Source organism: Apus apus, chromosome Z, assembly GCF_020740795.1.
Source record: "Apus apus isolate bApuApu2 chromosome Z, bApuApu2.pri.cur, whole genome shotgun sequence".
In the NCBI taxonomy this organism is placed as follows: domain Eukaryota; kingdom Metazoa; phylum Chordata; class Aves; order Apodiformes; family Apodidae; genus Apus; species Apus apus.
In genome coordinates, this window is record NC_067312.1 from 2,023,928 (window position 1) to 2,041,764 (window position 17,837).

The 17,837-nt window shown below is 50.8% G+C and overlaps 1 long non-coding RNA gene across 2 annotated transcripts; it reads right to left on the reverse strand.

The window, feature by feature from the left end:
* Positions 1-4,425: 4,425 nt before the first annotated feature.
* On the reverse strand, positions 4,426-15,349 carry LOC127395474 (uncharacterized). Of its 2 annotated transcripts, XR_007891808.1 has the most exons (4): positions 14,643-15,349; positions 13,961-14,282; positions 5,514-5,611; positions 4,426-4,965 (listed from the first exon to the last, which is right to left on the reverse strand). It is a non-coding gene; the product is annotated as an uncharacterized LOC127395474 (long non-coding RNA). The 2 variants fall into 2 exon arrangements; XR_007891809.1 differs by lacking the exons at positions 4,426-4,965; positions 5,514-5,611 and adding an exon at positions 12,140-12,325.
* Positions 15,350-17,837: the final 2,488 nt, after the last annotated feature.

The following is a 17,837-nucleotide window of genomic DNA, read 5'->3' on the forward strand; positions in this document are numbered from 1 at the left end:
CCCTCACTGGTGGTTTTCCCAGTGTTGAAAACACCAGGAAAATTGTCCTCTACAGTTCCCTGCAAGGAGGTTGGAGCCAGGGGGGTCGGGCTCTGCTCCCCAGGAACAAGGGATGGGACAAGAGGAGATGGGCTCCAGTGGTGCCAGGGGAGGCTGAGATGGGATCTTGGGCAGCATTTCTTGCTGGCAAGGGTTGTCAGGCCCTGGCCCAGGCTGCCCAGGGCAGGGCTGGAGTCCCCATCCCTGGAGGGGTTTCCAAGCCGTGTAGATGTGGTGCTGAGGGACACGGGGCAGTGATGGCCTTGGCAGGGCTGGGGGAACAGTTGGGCTGGATGATCTGAGAGCCCTTTTCCAACCCAAACAATTCTGTGATTCTAGGGATGTTCCCCCTCCTTTCAGCCAGTTGGTCACTCCATGCCATGAGGGACACAAACGGGCAGAACCTGGTGCTGGTGGAGCAGCAACGGGGGTAGGGTTCAACCCACAGCACTGCCCCTTCCACCCGCCTGCCTGCAGCACCGGTTTCAGCAGGTAATTCCCACTGGAAATACCCCTGTTTGCTGCAGATTTCCTCCTGACAGCCCCTCCTGGAGACCTGTCAGATCACCAGCCCTCCATCCATTTCATGTGCTCGTTCTTGATGGCTTTTCACAAGAAATGTTAATGGCAGTGTCAGCCCGTGCTGCACTAACAGCTTCCGAGGAGTCTATTACCTCAGCTCAGCCCCTTCCATCCCCCAAACGTGTTCTCCAAGAATGAAATCACGTTTCTTTGACCAGATCTATCTGCCATCAAACCATTTTGACTGGCATTAATTACACTCCCGGGCTTGAATTCCTGATCTGTCACACCTGATGGCACCTTTGTTTCAGTCTTTCTCCCAGAAACTGCCGGGCAACCCAACGGATGCTCAGCCAGATCCTCCTGCCTGCCCTGCCTCCATCTGCTGCTCCACATCTCCTCCTGGGATGTTCATCGAGTGGTCACCAAACCAGCTCTCCTGCCTGGCTCAACCAGCCCAGACTTGCACATTTCATAGAATCAAAGAGTTGTTTAGGTTGGAAAAGACCTTTAAGATCATCCAGCCCAACCACTTCCCCAGCCCTGCCCAGGCCCCCCCGTGTCCCTCAGCACCACATCTACACGGCTTGGAAACCCCTCCAGGGATGGGGACTCCAGCCCTGCCCTGGGCAGCCTGGGCCAGGGCCTGACAACCCTTGCCAGCAAGAAATGCTGCCCAAGATCCCATCTCAGCCTCCCCTGGCACCACTGCAGCCCGTCTCCTCTTGTCCCATCCCTTGTTCCTGGGGAGCAGAGCCCGACCCCCCTGGCTCCAACCTCCTCTCAGGCAGCTGCAGAGCCAGCAGGTCTCCCCTCAGCCTCCTTTGATCCCAGGAGCATTGAGAGCCTGACTCTTTCAGTCAAGAAATTGTTCCTAAGATCCAGTCCAACCCACACCAGTTCAAGTGAGAAGATCGAAGGCCCACACTGAGGCACAGGTTGGGAGCTCTGGGTTAGCTCTAGAGACAGGACATTTTTAACTCCAGGCAGGAAAGTTGTCAGCCCTTGAAAAATATTTCCCAAGACCCAACCAGCTTTATGGACCTCAACTCCCTCTCCAGGCAAAAAAGCAAAGGCCAACATCTGTGGCAGGTGTCTCCAGGCAGCTTCATACAACCAGAAAGAGGAGGGTGAAGGAAACTTCTCATGGAGTGAATGGCTTCTTTAAAAAGCATCTTCATCATGGTGGTGGGTTGAAGGGCAACCCAATGGAAGGCATGACAGGGAGATGGTGTGGGCCCTGCAGCCTGCAGAATGGATAGCCCATGCTACAAGTTAAAGCCCAACAAAGCTTTCCTAAAGGCTGCCTTAGGAGTACCAGGTTCTTTCCATGGTGCTCATGTTTTAGGTGGTAGATTTGTCTAACGACTTCACAGTCAACAAACAAAAAAAGTCAATGTGGAACTCTCTAAACTTCTGTCCATATTGCTTGTAAAACACCTCCATAAATCTGGGGTCTGAAGGCCAAGGCGGCACGGAAGAATTATGGGGCATATCAAATGGATGTGCAGGTCAGTTGATGGAGCCTCTTGCTTCTCTTCACTTTGCTCTTTCCAGCAGCAAAATGAGCTCACAGCTTCCGAGCTGTGGCTGCAGCTCTTCATGCCCAACAAATGTTCCCCAGCAATTCTGCACAGCCACTTTGGGGGATCTCAGGAGGACGCATCTCAGGGGGATCCATCCTGCTGCTCATTTGCGGATCAGGGCTTAAGAGTGTCTGGTTTCCAGGACTCTCCTGCTCAACTCCAGCCCTTTGGGAGGCATTTCAACCCCCCAGGAGAGCCATGGTTCTAACATCTGCAAGTAAAGCGAGGTCCCAGCTTCCTTAGTGTCCTCCAAAATGATGTCTCACCACAAAAACTGTTGGGATTGGTTTGTTTAGCTGCTTTGGCACACAGGGTCAGGGAGGTAAGCCCTGGACCTCAACCTATCTAATACAAATCCAAGCCCTCCATGACACTAGAAGTGGACCTCCTCCCAGAAGAGAAGAGGGACCGCCAAGGTTCACACGGACCTGAACTTCCTACTCTGGTCTTACTCTTGTTTCGTTTTTTGTCTTCCTGCTTTGGTGGAACAAAGAGAAGCCAAAGAGTGAGGTGGGAACATGAAAGCAAGAAGGATTATGTGCTTAATTGTGAACAGAGATGGAAGATTAAGTCTGAAGAAAGCATTATTTACTTGGGGGCCTGCTGGGACCTGTTCCTCACAGCTCACTTCACACCAGCTGAGTGATTTTAACCCTCTGCCTTCCCCTAGTGCTTCAACTCTCACCTCCCCCCCATCAGGGCTGAAGGAGTTTGATTCCAGAACATCATTCCAAGCTGGGCTGGGTTGCTGTCAACCCAAAAAGGAGGGCTCAGGCTTCTCATGTCCTCGTTCAGAATGTAATTAAGAGGTGCACTCCCCAATTAAGGGACTTGAGAAGGGATGACGTGAGCCTGGGGACAGGTCTGGGGTGAAAGAAGGAGCTGCTGCTCTGCAGGAACCCCCCCCAAAATCAGGAGCCACATCTGAATCTCAGCTGCATGCCAGGCTCATCCCCATGCTGTCCCCATCCCTTGGGGATGTCCCCCCCCCAACTTTGGGGACCCAAAGCAGTTCCCAGGATATCATGACCACCCACTTTTTGTTGAGCTGCTGCTCACTCACTGGTTTTTCTAACATTCTCCAGGATCTCCAGATGCCAGGAGGTGAAGCTACAGAAAAAGAGCCACATCACAGCAGATTCATAACAAAATCACAAGAACTGGGAACTCTACACCAAGTAGAAGTTGTTACCCTTTTGTGACTGGAAGGGAAAACCAGAAAAGGTGACCCCAAAGCTGGATGGCTCCAGTCCATCAGCCCTACCAGCTGCACATCAGCCCAGAGCCCCATTTTAAGATGACTCCCAATGGATGTCCCAAGGGATACCTCTTTGGTCTCCTCTCTCAATGGAGAAATGAAGACCTCACATCATGCCAGGTACCTGTCAAGTCCAAAACAGGGCCATAGGGAAGAGGCACACAGAGAATAAACCAGGACTTGCAGCCACCTTGGATCTTTTACACCAGGAGGAAGCACCAGCAAAGACTCCAAGGATCCTACAGAATTTGCTTCAGCCACACTTCCACCCTTTTTTTCCATTGGATTTATGTGTCTTTTAGGAACTGGATTTGTTGTTCAGTGTATTTATAACAACAGGTCATTTTAGAAGACAATAGTTAGGGACAAGTCACTGAGAATCACATTTTCAGACTAGGATCCACAACTACTTGCTGTGGAGAACGGACACCAACCCTCAGGTGACCCCATTCAGGGACAAGATGTGACAATGTGCAACAAGGGTGTCTGCTAAGGTTAATCAGAACCACAGGATGGTTTGGGTTGGAAAAGACCTTCCAGATCATCCAGTCCAACCATTTCCCCAGCCCTACCAAGGCCACCCCTGCCCCGTGTCCCTCAGCACCACATCTACACGGCTTGGAAACCCCTCCAGGGATGGGGACTCCAGCCCTGCCCTGGGCAGCCTGGGCCAACCCTCATAGGGAAGAGATTGTTCCTAAATAAGGTCTCTGAAGTGCCCCTAACATCAAATGGCTATAAAATAGCTACAAGGTGAAGGTTGTTCATGGAAGTTCTTGGATGCTTAACATTTCAGGTAAATAAAACAGCAATTATCATTAGCCAGTCAAAAAGATTGCAAAATAAAACCCCATGGAGACAAATTAACTGACTCAGTTATTCCCTGGAAATTATTCCTTCCACCCAGCTCACCAGGAGACGCATCTAATAAAACTGCAGCACCTCGAAATTCCTTTCTGCTTATGCAATTATATATATATATATATTTTTATATATATATATGTATTTTAATCAGTGGAAATCTTTGCAGGCTGGAAGAAGGTTTGATTTCACCTGCAGAGGAGCATCAGAAATCAGCCCACCGGGCACATTTCAGCCCGAAGCTTCTCGGCGACGAGAGGCGCCGTTGTTAATTCCCCTGCAACCCGGGAAGAGGGTTTCCAAAGGGTGTTGGAGGGCAAAGCCACCCACGTAGCCACCTGTGCTGGAGCTCCAGGCTGAGTGGTCATTTGTATTAATCAACGACATGAAATACGTGGCATCCTGCCCCTCGTCAGCTTCACACAACTTAGACTTTGTTGCCGTCGCGCTGAGGCTCCGAGCGCGGATGTTCTCCAGCAGTGGGAGGGTATCGGTGGCTCTTCTACCTCCACTTGATACCACAACTCAGGGATTGTTTGATGATGGAAAAACCTGCCAGCTCTTACCCCCAAAGGGAAAACCCCATCCCACACGGGGGGAGCCCAAGTGATGAGCTCCGACCAAGTCTGCAGCCAAAGAGCAGCCCTTGGGGATGTTTCACCTTCTCCTCCGCTTGTCAGGTCACCTTCCTGCAGGAGCCTGGGCAGAAGGACCAAGGTAAGCCTTGCCTTTCAGTGGGGCACGTTGGGTTTTCAGGGGCAAAACCAGGGAATCATAGCATCTCAGACTGGTTTGGGTTGGAAGGAACCTTCAAGATCATCCAGTTCCAACCCCCCTGCCATGGGCAGGGACACCTCCCACCAGCCCAGGTTGCTCAGAGCCCCGTCCAACCTCGTTCACCCCTCAATCTCAAAGTCCAGACTAAACTCTAAAGCCTCCCCTCCTCCCTTGGACTCAGGGGAGCAAAACCTCTGAATCCTGAGGCTTGGACATGTTTGCACCCCCTGGCCAGGGCTGATGGCCACAGAAAGCCATGAGAGCACCATCAAAGTGAAAACGCAAGTTTCACCTGATGTCTTCTCTTCCCCTTCCCACCCTCCACGCTCAGGGAGAAACCACTACAGCAACATGGAGCTCCCTTGTGTGCAGCACAGAAGCCACCCCTCCTCCCCCAGGAAAACCAGCCTCTGTGGCTCAAAACCCCCTTTATCCTGCTTTGATTCAGCCACTCACCAGCACGGACTTACCCTGGAAACTGTTTGGAACTGCAGCAGGACTTTCACTTTTCAGAAGACATCCCCTTGCAGGCAGCATCAGGGAGATGAACTTCTTGAAAGCACATCCCCTGAAATAAAAAAAAATCATATGGGAAGACTACTTAATTATTACATAGATCTTTGGCATGCTTGATAAGAAGGACTGGAGTGTGTAGGTGTAGCTTGAGCAGAGAAAACAGGATTAAATTTATCCAGAGCTATAAAGTTATTCCATGCAATTACAGCCCACATTGGAGATCCTTCCCTGGAGACAACATGTCACAGAGGTGGGTAGGGCCTTAGCTGGGGCATCAGTGCTTGCTCTTCTTCCACATAGACTGTTCTTCATTGTGAAATGGCCCTGTCAAGCTTCATCTGAGGTGTTGTCAAAGCTAACTCCAAGTCCATGTGTCAGGGATAATTCCCAGAACATCCAGCTCCCAGTATTCCCATACATTGGGTTGAGTTGGGTTGGCCACGTGTGGGCAAGGCCTGGCTGGAAATGTGGGGTTCCTCTGACCTCTTCTTCAGCTGCCTGATCTCAAAATCACAGAATCATGGATTAATAAACTAGTTTGGGTTAAAAGGGACCTGAAAGATCATCTAGATCCAACCCCCCTGCATGGGCAGGGACACCTCCCACCAGCCCAGGTTGCTCCAAGCCCCATCCAACCTGCCCTTCAACACTGCCAGGGATGGGGCAGCCACAGCTTCCCTGGGCAACCTGGGCCAGGGTCTCACCACCCTCACAGCACAGAATTTCCTCCTCATGTCCAACCTCAATCTCCCCTCTTCCCATTTTTTTCTGCAGTATCTCTGTTCCCAGACACTAAGTTTCTCCTCTGAACATCTTCTGGGAAGGATGGCAAGACCAGGACATGACTTCAGGGCAGGCAGCTGAGAGGCTGATTTTCCAGGCACTGGGCACTTCTTAATGAGATTAAATCATCATCATCATCATCATCATCATCATGAGAAATGCAGCTAATGAGAAGATGCTCTGACTGGGGCTGCAGGAACTCCCAGGTCATGTCGGCTAGAAGATCACCCAATTGGAGGGTGGCCAAACCCAGGTTGAATTCTAAGTCAAGCTGAACTGAAACCTGCAGCCAAGGGTGGGGTGGGGGGGTGAGAAAGGAGATTTAAAAAAAAAATCACTTCTTGTTTAGTTTTTATCTGAGGGTTCTACTTGAATTCTGCAACGGATGCACTTGATTTCAAAGAAGGGTTCAAAAAGGCTCAGCCAGGCCAGGAAATAAAGGCCCTGGAGGTGCACACAGAGGGCAGGATGAAGAATTAGGGCACTGAGGGTTGAATGAAATGCTTCAACCAACCACAACACATCTCCTGCCAGTATTTTTGACCAAACTGCTGAGTCAAAAGAGCCCCAACGATGACAAATGCAAAATCCAGACATCAAAAGGCAGAGGGGGATGCTCCTCCTGCTTCCTCCCAAGAGCATCAGACCCACTCCATGCTGAGAAACCCAACTATGACGTGGCCAGCATGAGGATGTAAAACCTTCTCACTTTGGTGGGCCAAGGGGGAAGAGGAACAACGAAGGGAACAACCTGTGTGATGTTTCTCCAAGCAAGGGGGAAACAAAACCACAGAGAGAAGTGAAACCACGAGAGGAGCAAGAAGAAAGAGAGAGCAAAATTCCTTCATTCATTCCCTCATGAATCCCTTCCTAAAAGGGGGCCTGCAGGAGAGCTGGGGAGGGGTTCTGCAGCAGAGAGGGCAGTGATAGGCCAAGGGGTGATGGTTTGAAACTGAGCCACCAGCAGATGCAGCTCCAGAGCCAGGGGAAGAGTTCTGATGAATAAAAACCCTGCTTGGAAACACTGCTAGATTTATGAACTCAGCTTCAGCATCCTCACAGCATGCTGACCCTACTCCACCAGCAGCAGGAGCAGTCAGGCCATCCCTGACCCCCACACCAGCACCTCCACCCAAACTGGCCACCCCAACTTGCTCCATAGCTGGTGAGAAAGAAAAAGGCACCTCTAGGAAACCAGATTTGGGGTTTCTCTTCCCAGTGTAGACACCTGGGACCAGTCCAAGTCATCTGTTGCGAGCCAGAGCAGCTCCAGGGCAAACACCCACCAGAAGCCAAGGGGTGAGGAAGAGAAACCTGGTACCTTGAGGTCTTGGGAGGGCTGAGGAACCAAAGAACAGCCAGATTGGTGAGTTTAAAGTCAGCAATAATCACCCAGGGAATTGAAACATCAACCTGCTCAGCTGATCTGAGTGTTTTCTGAGCCCAGAGGGTCTCCCACAGGTGTCCAGCTAGGAGGTAAAACTGGGGATGGGAGCTTTGTGAACACCAGGGGTGCTGGTGTCACACACCCCTGCAGCCTCACACTTGCATTTTATTTATCTCCACACACCTCACGAAGCAAATGCCTGTGAAAAGCCATGAAACCCAGCTTAGAACAGCTCCTGGAAGCCAGCTCAGCTGTGTGGCTCAGCAGGGACATTGTTCCCTCTCTCCAGGGGACCTCCTGGTTGCACACCTTCTTCTGATGACCACCATGGCCTACAGAAATGATCCAAGACTGGCTTGAAAGGGCTGTCCCAGCACTAACAGTGCAGATGCCAGACTGCAAGGCTGGGGTTGAAAGACAAATTCCCAAGCCTTTCTTTTGGAAGCTCTTAGACCAAACTTGGGCTTGATCCACCATGGATAGGGGACTTGCTCTTTCTCCTGCTGATGAAAGAGAAGCTGGAGCAGATAGCCTTTGGACATTAACTTTGGTGGTGGGAATGAGGAAAAGAAAACAAGAAAACAATTAGAAAAACAGGCCTCGAAATTTCAGGGAGGCTTTTTGATCCACAATTCATGTGGAGCTTCACAGATTGAACTGTCCCTCCACACAACCAAGTGCACCGGAGTGAAAAGCAGGTTCAAAGAAGGTGAAGAACCCTGGTGAGGACACCAGATTTACCATCTTCTACATTATCTCCCTTTTCTACAGCCATAATTTGGAAAGGTTGAAGAGGTGGACTCTGCTTCCAAGCAGGGAGATGACAGGGTGTCTACCCAACACTTCAAACCTCCTAATTGGTAGTAAGTTGTTTTGGGAGGATGAAGGTTCTCTCCTGTCCCGAGGATGTAATTACAAGAAGAAGATGGATGTTTCAGACTCAGATCCACAGGAGCTGCTCCAGAGGGACATTTATAGATCAAAAGGTGACCACAATAATGACACAGGGACGTTGAGGACACCCGTGGTCTGCAAAGATGCACCAGAGAGGTGTTCCAATACAAAGGGGAGGAGTTCATCTGCCAAGAGAATTCTTTCAAGTTCATCATCTGTTGAGAAAGGAATGACTGGCTGAGCACTATGCAGAGCTGGGCTAATTATGTTACCAAATTAAAAACACATTTATCTGCTTCCTGAGATGTTCATCAGCATCGTGTGCTTGGGCAGGAATCATCAGTCTCTGGAGGATGCCACCTGTCAGCCCCACACCATAACTGACCTTTTTTTTCTCTGGGCATTCACCCAACATCAAATCCCACTTTTAGGTCACAGAATCTCCAAGATTCATGTCAAGTGCATCCTGCAGTGATCTGACTTCTAGTAGGAGGTGTCCCTGCCCATGTAGGGGGTTGGAACAGGATGATCATGAAGGTCCCTTTCAACCCAAACCTTCTGTGATTCTATGACTTAGCAGAGCTGGGGTGTTCAGCCTGGAGAAGAGAAGCCTCCAGGGAGACCTTAGAGCACCTTCCAGTGCCTGAAGGGGCTCCAGGAAAGCTGGGGAGGGACTTGGGACAAGGGCAGGGAGTGAGAGGACAAGGGGGATGGATTAAAACTGGAAGAGGGAGATTGAGGTGAGACGTGAGGAGGAAATTCTTTGTTGTGAGGGTGGTGAGAGCCTGGCCCAGGTTGCCCAGAGAAGCTGTGGCTGCCCCATCCCTGGCAGTGTTGAAGGGCAGGTTGGATGGGGCTTGGAGCAACCTGGGCTGGTGGGAGGTGTCCCTGCCCGTGCAGGGGGGTTGCAACAGGATGATCTTGAAGGCCCCTTCTAACCCAAACCAGTCTGGGATTCTGTGATCCCATGGATGTCACTGTCACCAACCTGTCCTGATGCTGAGGGCTGGCAGCCAAAAAATGTCCTAAAAATGTAAAAAGCTTCATCCAGTTAAAAAAAACCCCAAAACATAATCAATAAATGCTTGTATCAAGAGCTCTGGATACACCTACGTGTCTGATTAAGGTCAAAGTCATTCTTCTTCATCTTCTTGGGGAAAACTGGCATGTTCTCTTCTGCTCTTGTGCAAAGTCCCTCCTTGGGGTGGCTTTAGGTGGATGAAAAGCTTCATCCAGCCACAACTCCCATGCAGCAGCACGAGGAGGTTTTCTGGTTGCACCTCATCCTGGCTGAGAGCACCGTGGTGAGCCACCAGCTTGGAGCCCAGGAGGAAGGTTTGAAAACATTGCTTCTCCCCTTGCCAACAGCTCTGCAGTTAAAGCACAACATGGGACCATTCTGGGTTTACTGAAACCCTGCCAGAAAGCCTGTTCTTACAGAGTTTTATCTAACAAGTAGGCAGATTTTCAATTAAATATATATATATATCAAAAATCTGACGTATTTTAGGGGGGTGGAGAACATCCTGAGCAGCCTGACACCTCATCTCTGGAGGCCACAAGCTCCCAGCAGCCTGTCTCGTGCCACCTCCAAGCAACCAGCTCCAGCACTCGAGCTTCCAGCAAAGGAAGGGAGAAAACAAGTGGCTTCTGTCACATGTCAGGTGTGGGGCTTGTCCCTCTGCAGGCATCTCACCCAGAAAGCCCCCAGCTGTGCACCAGGGACCTGCCACCACCTGGTGTTGTCACCAGAGGTGCAGCAGCAGATCAGCACCCAGCACAAGCTGTTTGGTGGCCCTCAGAGCCTTCCAGGGACGGATTCTGATGTCATTCAAGGAGCCTTTCCCACCAGAAGACACCACCTCTCTCAGGCTCAACATGCAATATGGGACCTTGCTCCCAATGTCCTTCACTTCCCAGGGACAGCACCAGGAGCCAAACTGCTGCTCTTCAAAAGTAGCCTGTAAGTCATTAGCTTCTGAAAGAGTTGATCTACTAAATAAACTTGCACTGCACCAGAACTGTGGAGCCCTTCACCATCACACCTGGCAGGGGGGTTGGAACTAGATGATCTTGAAGGTCTCCTCCCACCCAAACCATCCTATGAGTTGCCTGTGAGGGAGGACAGAGGTTTGCCCAGACAGTGGCCAGGTGGAAACCCTCAGACATGGTCCCAAGGACGGGACAACCACCCCCTCAGCTCTCCATGGCCACCATCCTGCTGCCTTTGAAGATGCCAACCAGAACATGGGAGAGAAGAGAGCAAATTTTACTCCTGCTTTTCACCCAGCACCACGTTTTGCTCACCAAAGCCTCTTCACCCACTTCAGAAAGTGGGGCAGGATTCACATGGGAGGTGCTTCCATGGAATTCCTGCATCAGTTGGGTTAGGTTTCCATTGCCTCCCCGTTCTCCAGAGCCAACCAAGTGTCTCCTGCAACGGGCAGTGGAAAGACAGGGCTGATTTCACAAGACACCAACTTGCAGGTTGCATGGTAAATATAAGTCCACCAAGGACACAAGCCACGGGATGATTATAGTGCAGCAGAACAACAGAGAGAGGACAGAAAAGAACTGGAGGGCAAGGCCACCACCCACAATGGGTGTTCTCTCTTTTGGGTCTAAAAATACTCTGCTCAAACAAGGAGGCTTTAACTCACCCCTGAGCAAAGCCAATAAAATCAGGTTGAGGCTACATTCAACCAAGAGGTCAGGAGTAGAAGATGGATGGGTTTGGTTTGGTTTTTTTTGGGGGGGATATTTTATTTTAAGTCCAACCTTTCTTCCCCCAGTTACCTGTTATGGTGTTTGGGTGGGATATTTTTTTTTTTTGGCCTGTACACAGAGTGTGGATGGAGGAGAGAAAACCTGGTTTGGTGCTCAGACTTCTTGTCTCTCAGACAAAGAGGTGGAAGGGACCCCTGTTTCCTCCTGCCAGCAGCAGCAGAAGTGACAGTGAGATAAGGACCAGGAACAGAGGAGCCTCCAAACTCCAGCCTCCCACATTCCAGATGCCAGTCCCAAACCCTACATTTTAGAACATGGGGCACACAGATCTTGTCAAAAACCTTTTACACACACACACACACAAAAAAAAACCAACCCCAACGTGGCCACTGAAAAAAAACAGACTGAAAAAACCCACTTTTCTCTTAAGGTAAAAAGTTTCCAAGGAATAAAACAACAACCAACCAACTTCCCCAGCTCTTGGTTCCTTCCAGCTCCTTTGCAGTGGGTCCATTTTTAGTGAGGCCCTTCATTTGTCACCAGAAAGAAGCAGAAGGTCTTTCTGTTTCAATTAATTTTATTCATCTCTGCGTGTCAAGCAGACTTTTATACCAGCTGTCTCTGTTTGGGATCATCTTTATTGGCTGCTGTCAAAGGCCTCCAAATAAGTAAGAGCTTAATAAATCAAAGAAGGAAGATTTCTATTCTGCAGCCTGGCTTCACCTGGAGGGGAAGCACAACACTACCAGGGTCTGCTTTTCTTTTCCTGCCCCATCTGGCATGGCAGTGCCCAGCCAAGGAGCCAAAGATGGAAAAGTTGGACCAGAAGAAGGTTGAAGTCAAAGCTAAAAATCCCACCTTAGCGTGTAAAGCGTGTAGGGAACGTGAAGAGCAGCTCAGCAGCAGCTCCATCCCTGGGTGCAGCAAGAAGAGCAGTAAAGGAAGGGGAGATCTCCCGTGGAGGACTGGAAGACACTTAGTAACAAAGGTTTGCTGTTGGTTATTAAATGTTGCAGTTGACTGCAACCTTGATGCCCAGAAGGGTCTGCATGATTCTGTGATGATTCCACCTCTGCAGTGTTGGCCACTGCTCAGGTCGAATCTTTCTTAGATCAGAGGAGAGAGGACAGTGCCCAAATGTAGGATCCCTGTCTCAGAACTTGTTTTTCTCATCATTATCTCCTCAAAAATTGGATAATCAGAATTCCACACTGATTTGCATTGGAAGGGACCTTCAAGATCATCAGGTTCCAGCCCCCTGCATGGGCAGGGACACCTCCCACCAGCCCAGGTTGCTCCAAGCCCCATCCAACCTGCCCTTCAACACTGCCAGGGATGGGGCAGCCACAGCTTCTCTGGGCAACCTGGGACAGGGTCTCACCACCCTCACACCAAAGAATTTCCTCCTCATGTCTCACCTCAATCTCCCTCTTCCAGTTTTAATCCATCCCCCTCATCCCATCCCTCCCTGCCCTTGTCCCAAGTCCCTCCCCAGCTTTCCTGGAGCCCCTTCAGGCACTGGAAGGTGCTCTAAGGTCTCCCTGGAGCCTTCTCTTCTCCAGGATGAACATCTCCAACACTCCCAGCCTGTCTTTACAGGAGATCTGCTCCAGCCCTTGGATCCACTGATCCAAATACCACAGGGAGCACGGGAATGAGCCCAACAACTTCAGCAGGTGATGCCCCAAACCTGCCAGGGATGTGCAGATCCCACTGAAGTCAAAGGGAATATTTACACCTCCCCCAGCAGACCTGGCAACAGTCCCCACCAGGGGTGGTGGCCACCAAGCCATCCCAAAAACCTCTCAAAGCCACAGCAATAATTTCAGCCACGTGAGTTAAATTATTTCAGGCAATGTTCTTGCTGGAGAAGACAGCCAGTCCAGCCCCATCTCCCTGGTGGTTCTTTCCCAGGGACATCTGTTCATGCCAGTTGCCACTTAATTTCTCAAAATAATTTGACATTTCCTCAGTGGTTTCCAAGCTCTGTGTGCACTGAGCACAGCCAGCTCCTGGAAACAGGGTTGGGAAGGGATGTGAGCAACAAGCTTGGATCACAGGAACTGGAGCGGTTGCCTCCTCAAGGGAGCTCTCCCTCAGGAACCAGCCTCTTCCCCAAATGGCAAATGTCCTGATCCTCTTTCTCCTCTTCTTAAACAAAGGATATCAGGTGAGTTTTCCTATTCCCCAGCCTCTGACATTCCCACTGAGCAAGGCAAACTAGGGAAGCAGCAACACTGGATCTACGTCTTCATTAAAACCAACATTAATTGTAGAACATCAGGACCACGTCACTTCTTCTACAGGCACAATGGTGTGATTGCTTTGCATATTCATAAGGCAGGGTAAGTTTCTATATTAGGGGGAAACAAAGTTTCTCTTCCTAGGAGAAAAAATAAAGATGGATTTGGGTATGAGCCTTCTGGAAGGAGGCTGTTAGGAAGTGATCCCTCTTCCTGCGCAGTGCAGGAGGGGTTTGGCTCAGGAATTCTTTGGGTTCCTTCATTTGGAGATGTGCACGACTCCTCTCAGAGCTGGAGTTAAGTGTGTCTCAGGGAGTTTCAAGCCTTCAGCCCAAATAACAGGTGATCGAGCTCATGAACTACTGACCTTGGCTCCAAACAATTCACTCGTCCGAGATTTCCAACCATCCTCGACAAGGCAGCGTTTTCCTCTTGGAGGGAGGTGGGTAAGCTCTACTGATCTGTCTGGAAAACGGGTTGATTTGTGTCTCCCGTTCCCTCAGCGTGATCCCACCCATCTCATCCTTGTGTTTCCACCCGTCCACACCAGGAAAAAGCAGGATGCAGGAAGACAACCTTAGAAACCACCCCGGGGACACGAGGAGGTGACTCTGCCCGCACAGATGCCACGGGATGGGTGGCAGAGTCCTCTTGCTGCCTCCTGGGGCACTGGGATGGCAGGTCCAGGCCTGCTGGGACACCAGACCCAATGTCACCTCCCTTTGCCATGCCAGCTCCAGGTGCTGAAGGTGAGGGCAGGCACCACGAGGGACTTTGGGGAGGAGAAACAGAAACTATATATATATATATATAGGACCACCCTGAATGGGTTTTGTCCAGACATCACAGACCACACAAACACTTCCCTTAACTAGTCCATTTCACTTCATTTTTTATCCTGTTTGGAAGGCAGACTGGAAGCCCTGGTTGAAGGTGAGCAGTGCAATCAACCCCCAGCAGCCCCGCTTCAGTGGAGCCCTTGATTAGCTGTGCTCTAATTAACTTCTCCACCTCCCCACGTAGTAACAAGCAGATGTATTTACACTCACGAGCAGGCACGAATCCATGGATTGCCAGGCTCTGATTTGCCTCAGTTTGAGGTTTCTCTTCACTGTCACCCACTTGGAGGTCAAGATGTAACATCTAAACAGACGTGGCTTCTACTGGACCCGATACTGATGATCCAAATCCCCCCCAAGCCACCATCTGGAAACCAAAAGCTAAGACTGGAAATGGGTTTTTTTGAGGTCTCTTCTCTGCCTGGCAGTAATGACACCCTAATGAAAAGAGGTTGAGAAGACAACCCCAGCCCCTGCTCCTTCCACATTCAAGACCAGAGCTGGATTGATGTGGTTGAAACAGTCACACACGGGGATGAAATAAAAAGAGTAAGTAATATGAGATGAGAAAAAATAATAGAATAATACAGAATCATTGAATATTTTGGGTTGGAAAAGACCTTTGAGATCATCGAGTCCAACTGTAAATAGTAAGAGCTAGAAAATAATAAATAAATAGAAATATAAATAATAAGAACAGGCAATTTGTCTGCTCACCAGCACAGCTGCAGGCCAGACAGATTTGGGGAAAAAAACTACCCAAACCTCCAAATGTAGGACTTTTCCTGATGAAGATACACAAGCAGATGTTTTGTAAGATGTTGTTTCAAAAATAAGGATGTTGAAGCTTGCTGCAGCACTGGCTTTGGAGATGGCTGCAGGATGCTTGGCTCCAGCATCACAGAAACACAGAGTTGTTCCAGTTGGAAAACACCTTTAAGATCATCAAGTCCTAACGTTCCCCCAGCCCTGCCCAGGCCACCCCTGCCCCATGTCCCTCAGCACCACATCTACAGGGCTTGGAAACCCCTCCAGGGATGGGGACTCCAGCCCTGCCCTGGGCAGCCTGGGCCAGGGCCTGACAACCCTTGCCAGCAAGAAATGCTGCCCAAGATCCCATCTCAGCCTCCCCTGGCACCACTGCAGCCCATCTCCTCTTGTCCCATCCCTTGTTCCTGGGGAGCAGAGCCCGACCCCCCTGGCTCCAACCTCCTCTCAGGCAGCTGCAGAGCCAGCAGGTCTCCCCTCAGCCTCCTTTGCTCCAGGCTGGACACCCCCAGCTCCCTCAGCTGCTCCTCCTCACACTTGTGCTCCAGCCCCTGCCCCAGCTCCCTTGCCCTTCTCTGGACACGCTCCAGCCCCTCCATCTCCTTCTTGTCCTGAGGGGCCCAGACCTGACCCCAGGATTCCAGCTGCCCCCTCCCCAGGGCCCAGCACAGAGGGACCATCCCTGCCCTGCTCCTGCTGGCCACCCCAGTGCTGACACAAGCCAGGATGCTGGTGGCCTTCTTGCCCACCTGGGCACACCCTGGCTCACGTTCAGCTGCTCTCAACCATCACCCCCAGGTCCTTTTCCTCTGGGCACTTTCCAGCCACCCCTCCCCAAGCCTGGGGTTGTTGTGACCCAAGTGGAGGACCTGGCACTTGGCCTTGGTGAACCTCACTGGTGGCCTTCTTGGCCACCTGGGCAGACGACGCTGCCTCCTATCCATCCAGCTATCAATCAACACCTCTAGGTCCTTTTCCTCTGGGCAGCTTCACAGCAGGACAGCATCCAGCAGAGCCACTCCCTTGGCATCAGGGTGCAATGGGATCCACTGCCCTCGGAGGATGCTCTGAGGACATAAGGACCAGGCAGGTTCTCCCCCAGCAAGGGGCATCTCCGAGGCTCAGCCTTTCACCCCTGGCTGGCCACAGCAAAACCCAAATGACATCAATTCCTGGCATGTCGAGGCTGCCTTGCCAACCCCACTGCCCTGGAAGCTGAAACAATTAGCATACTGTTTATTCATAAGACTGAAACCCAGCGAGGTGTAAAACAGCAGCTGCAGAGTCAAGCCCAGGACATTATTTCTCTGCCACAGAAGGGACACGAGCCCAGCTCCTGGCTTTTCCACTCACCTGGAATGAAGGAGCTTGCTGCCTATTCACTCCTTTTATTGTTTTTTTCACTCACTCAGGGATAAATCCTTGGCTTTAGGAAAGGAGCTGGGCAGTCCATCCTCCACCAAGCCTTCCACTGGCAATGGATTGGAAGGACTGTTTCCTTGTTTCATAACCTCACGAAAACTCCTTCCTTACGCAACAAAACCATGATGGGAGCAGTGGAAGAGAAAGGATTATCAGAAGAATTCCATATGTCGAGCCTGTAGCTTGGCACAGCCCTGCACACAGCTGACAAAACACTTGATTCCAGGCTGATCCAGTTATTTATATCCCAGTCCACAGGGTGAACTCCCCCTCCTGGGTGAGCTGGGTGGCACAGAGCTCTCCTTGCCTTCCCAGGTCACCCCCTTGCTCTGTGTGACTCTCATGATGGGCATGATGGTTTCCTAACGGCCAAGAAGAAACCAAAAGGTCCAAAACTACAGCCCAGTGTCTGTCATTTTGTAGTCCTTCAGGTTAATGAAGCCAATTAGAGCCACCAACTTCATCTCCCTGGAATCCACCCTGATGATGGAGCAGTGAGTGGTTCTTGCCAGGCTGAGTTGGTTTTATTCTCCAGAAACTGAGGGTTTGGGTGCTCTGGGCTGAAGGTACCAGCAGTGCCTGAGCACTGGATGAGACAGGATCTGTCCCCCTGCTGCCACAGAGGGCAGCAAAAAGTCCCTTCCAATCCAGCAAGGACATTGCTGTGCCTGGGAGACAGGATCTGTCCCCCTGCTGCCACAAAGGGCAGCAAAAAGTCCCTTCCAGTCTGATCTGGGGAAAAAAAAATCTTTGTTCTGATCCCATATCTCCTATGGGATTAACCCAGGTCGTGGGTCAACAGAGCAGAAAAGATATTCAAAAGCTTCTCTGCTTTGCCAGCCCATCTCCAGGAGAAGATCTCACCACCTCAGGGGAACCAGCATCTGTGCCCAACCATGGGACCCTGCTGGGAATCATCTCCAGCTGCAACCAGCCTTGGATGCCTCCAAAAAGAAAACAAAACAGGACAACAAACTCTGAAACCATACCCAGCAAATGCCCACTGATTGTGCACCAGGGGGGAAAAGTCCTCCCTGACCCTCCTGGGGCTGCTGGCAGGAGCCCAAAATATCCCCATTGATCGTAGCAACTGTCAAGCCAGATGATCCCAACGGTCTCTTCTGACCTCAGAAATCTGTTCAATAGGTTAGATAACAGCTGTTGCCATGCCAGGTGATGTCCAGACAACACCACTGCCCCAGGTGGTTTGGATGG